The sequence below is a fragment of the Choloepus didactylus genome, chromosome 8 (genome assembly GCF_015220235.1).
Source record: "Choloepus didactylus isolate mChoDid1 chromosome 8, mChoDid1.pri, whole genome shotgun sequence".
NCBI lineage: Eukaryota > Metazoa > Chordata > Mammalia > Pilosa > Megalonychidae > Choloepus > Choloepus didactylus.
Window position 1 is genome coordinate 81,690,778 of NC_051314.1, and position 4,762 is coordinate 81,695,539.

A 4,762-nucleotide genomic window follows, 5' to 3' on the forward strand; every position below is an offset into this window, starting at 1 on the left:
ACTTTCCTTATATCCTTCCTCAAGAATAATAATTTACCATATTCAGTCCAAAATCTTTAGTGCGGACTTCTGCAAATTCTTCTGCTCATCGCTTTCACAGGTGTCCTTCTCATCATACCATGTCAACCTGAACAAAAGCCAGTAGCAGTGGTTGGATCTAGCCTGGAGCCTGTATGGAAACAGAAGAATAGACAGGGCTATTTCCAAGAAGTGCAGTGAGATGGTGTTGTACACTATTGCATATGTGCTGTTTCTAGTGGGGTGAATTGTAAGTGTATGCACATATGATGGTGTATGTGTGTGTGTGTGTGTGTATGCATGTGTGCACAAGTGTAGTGGGTAAAGGTGCCTGGAGGAGGTGTGAGCATTTTCTAGATGTCTATGCTCTAAACTTCCCTCCATAAATCTCTTTTACTGGCCATACTCTGAAAGCCAAGGGCTGTGTAATAATTTACGCTGCATTGTCCTTCCTCTCTTGCTCTCCTTCACTTACCTAGAATGAAAAACTAAAGATTGATGGTGATGTCCCTTTGGAGGAGCCAGGAGTGTCACTCATCCCACTGTCAGTCTGTCCCTCTAGGGCCTTTCTCCTCACCGCTCCTTCTGCTGCTCTAGAGGAGAGGCTTTCTCTCTCCTGAATTAGGTCTCTGTCTTTTCTTCTTCCCCAAACCTTCTCTCTCTACCCCTTCTGAAAGCTCCTTCTCTTTTGGGCAGCTATCCCAGGTTACATAAAACAAGAAGAACTTTTTAGCTGACCCAATCATAAGACTCATAACAGGTCCTCCACAGAGATCTAGACTTTTCTGGAGGTCATCTCCTCCTTATTCTGCTCAAAGCCATCACAGTCAGACTTCCAATGGCTCCAAGGAAGGTGAGTCCACACTTCTGTTGGTCCTCAGGCAGAGCAGAATTCTCAGTGCTCTACCTTTTGTCCTTTCTACTGTTTTTTTTTTTCCTGTATTCTCTTGAGATTGTTTTGTTCCAACTAGATAGAAAATTCCAGGTGAAGGATTAAGGTTAAGTGTGAAAACAGGAACAAAGGGAGCTGGATTTCTTAGCTTGTTATGACATATCTGGGCTCAGAGATCTGGAGAATCATTTTGTCTGTTTCTTGCCTCTTTACTTCTCCCTTCCAACTGAATTATAATCCCCCTAGTATTCAACAACCTCCAAGTACCCATTCCCTGCTCCCAAAGTAAATGAAATAGACTCCATTGCTTCAATAAGTCACCTGAACTTTTGCAAACCCTCATGGACAGGAAACCCTTCTTGAGAATAAATCTACTCTCTCCTGCACCAGATTCAGCTCTAATTCTGTATAAATAGACTACCTTTGGCATCTACCTTCTGTGTAAAGGAGGAAAGCCTCTCTTGATTTTCCTTTCCAAATTCTCACACCTCTTCAAAAATCAATCCCAAAATCACTTTAAATTTTTAGGAGAAAACATAGAATGTTTTTATGACCTCAGGGTAGGGAAAGGTTTCTTAAAATAAGATATAAAAAGTACAAATCCTAAAGGAAAAATGGACAAATTTGACTACATAAAAAACTTGTTTTCTGTACAGGACTCCATTAAAATTGGCAAGACAAGCCACAAAGTGGGAGATTTTCGCTATTCAATAATGTCTAAGGGATCTGCACATATACCAAATAAAGAATTACTAAAAATCAATAAGAAAACACAAACAACCTAATAGAAAAATGGGCAAAAGATAAGAATAGGTCTTTCATTTAAGTGGAAATTCAAATAGCCTGTAAACATCTGAAAAGATCTCAAACTTTCTAGTAATCAATCAAATGCAAATTGAAATAATCCATCAGACTGGCAAATTTAGAAAGCTTGACAATACCAAATGTTGGTGAGGATGTGCAGCAATCGGGACTCTTGTGTACTGCTTATAAAAGCTTAAATCGGTGTAATCACTTTGGAAACAATTTACTTTAGAAGTAAAGTTGAAGATATGTATACCCAATCACCAAACAGTTCTGCTCCTAAATATATGTCCCAGAGACAATTTTGCATGTGTATTTCTGGAGATATGTACAACAATATTTATAATAGCATTATTTGTAAAATAAGACAGCTGAAAACAACTTGACTATCTATTGACAAGAGAATAGCTAAATGAAGTATGGTATATTCATTTAGTTGACTACAATACAGCAGTAAAAATGAATGCTGTTTGCATCAACAAGGAGAAATCTCATAAAAATAATGTTCAGTGAAAAAAGCAGGACACCAAAGGATTCCTGTATTATATCATAGTTTATACTAAAATTCAAAAATATTAAAAGCAAAACAATGTATTGTTAAAGGATCTACATGTAGCAAAACATACTGAGATGTAAGGAATGATAAATACAAATTTGGAAGAGAGGTTTTCTCCAGGGGAGAGAAAAGGGATGTAATCAGATAGAGACACAAAGGAGACTTTATCAATATTAACAACAATCTATTTTCTTAAGCCAGGTGGTAGACACATGGGTATTTGTTTCACTTATTTAATCTTATATTTAAGTTATAAATATTCTTTTTATATATATGAAATACTTAAGAATAATAAGAAACATTCACTAATTTGAAAAATATTTATCCATCACTTACTACAAGCCAGTCACTGTTCCAAGTGCTTGGGATACTGGAGTGAACAAAACAGAAAAAAAAATTAGGTTTATTAGTTTGGAAGGTGAAAACAGCAAACTCCTGAAATAAACCTTTCAACCAGGGAAAGCTTTAGTAAATCCACACTAAATTTCAACCCATAATGAGCCAGGAGAGAGGACCCAAATCTGCTATCCCAGAATGAGGCAGTATTTCTACTAACTCCCAATTATTTATGCTGAGCAAGGGGCAAAATGGTGTGGCAATCTAAAAGAAGGATTTACACATTCAACTAGATGAATATTATGGGAAGGAAGCAGAGGTGGAATTCATCCAAAATAGTAGATTATCTAAAACATTTGTCTCTGGAGTATATTACCCTACAACTATAGCATATTCACTTAATGCACATTATTTTGCACATTTTATGAAGTGATGTTATTAACTTCATACTAACTGCCTGGGACTGCTCAGTAGGAAACTACTGCTGGCTCAGTTAGTCACTCAACTCACATTTGTTGAGCCTCTACTAGATGTGATGCATTGCCCTGGGCATAGAATATACAAAGATGAATAAAATTTGATCCCTGTCCTCAAGGGGCTTAGTTTGTAGCGAAGTAGTAGAGAAAAGATTTTTAAAAAAACTTTAAAACATTATAAATGTTAAATTGAATTATAAACAAAGTGCTATGGGTGCATAGAGAAGGGGGTCTCTAACTCTTCTAAAGTGTAACGAGTCAGAGTAGCCTTCTCAGAAGTGGTGGTGTTTAGGGAGTATTGAGGGAGAAGTAGAAATTTTCCAGGAGGAGATGGAGAAGGGCATTCCCGACAGTAGGAGCAACATATGAAGAGGCACATGGCATCAAAGGGCAAGGACAGCAGGAAGTTCGATGTGGCAGTAGCCTTTGGTAGGTAAGCGATGGGAGTGGTATAGGTGGGTAGTTAGTGCCATACACATGTGCTTGGCCTTTATCCCATAGGCAGTGCAGAGCCAAAGTTTAAACAGAGGAATGACCTAATCAGATTCTCATTTTAGAAAGATAATTCCAGTGACGGTGGAAGTATGGAAGCTGGACTGGGGAAGGGAAACACCTGGTAGGGAGAAGTGGCAAAGAGGAGACAGAGGAAAAACTATTTCAAAAAATAGTTCTGAAATGAAATTTATCTGGTCACATGCCTTGGTGATCAATTAAATATGGAAGAGAGGGAGTTGAGGATAATTGCAAAATTTTTAGCTTGAGAAACTGGGTGGAGAGTGACTCCATAAACTGAGATAGGGAATGCAGGAGAGGAAGACTTTGGAAGGGAGAAAACAGGTTGAATTAGTGAAAGGGAACTGAAGAAGTTTCAGGGGAAAGAGAATCAAAGGAAGGTTTATTCTGGGTGAGGAAGGTGAGAACATGCAGGACAGAATTGTGCAGAAAAAGAATGAAAACAGTTGTCAGAGGGAGAGAATTGTGGCTCAATGATGGGAGAAGAAGGAAAGAGAAGGAGTCAGAACAGAGGTGGAAAGTTTGATCTAAGAGGACTAAGATCATACATTCCTCCAATTAATATAAGAGACTCAGAGGGAATGCTGGGTGGTTATAGTAAAGTTTAGAGGCCAAGGGAAGGGAAGCTGGGGGAGTTAGCATTTAACGGCTTTAATTTCGGGGAAAGTTCACCAGTTAAGGGTGAATAGGAGATGTTAGGTGTGAAAAGAGTATAACATCTACTACAGAGATCTGTATTGAAGAGATCGTCATTTTAAGCCCACAGTTACAATCTGCAACTGCTTAGCTTAAAACTCTTGCTGTTCTCCTAGATGTTATTCTTAGAGTCATCAGGTCTCTTTTTTCCCAGTAGACACTGAAACTCACAAAGCTGGTTGACATCAGGACAACTTAGGTTAGCAGATCTGTGATTTCTTCCCCTTTTTATGGTCAAGAGCAGAATTGGAACCACTGAGACATCTGCAAAATCTTCTTGACAGTTTGAGTTGAGCTTAAACATTTGAATTCTATGGAATCAGTATAAATTCCCCAAAAAACGTCTAGTTCAGTTCAACATTTACTGAGAATTTATGCATCAGGCACTATGCTAGATGCTAGGGATTCAAGAACAAGGCATAGCTTCTGCCCTTGGGAAGCTCATAGTTGAGTGGAGCAGCTTCACTTGGT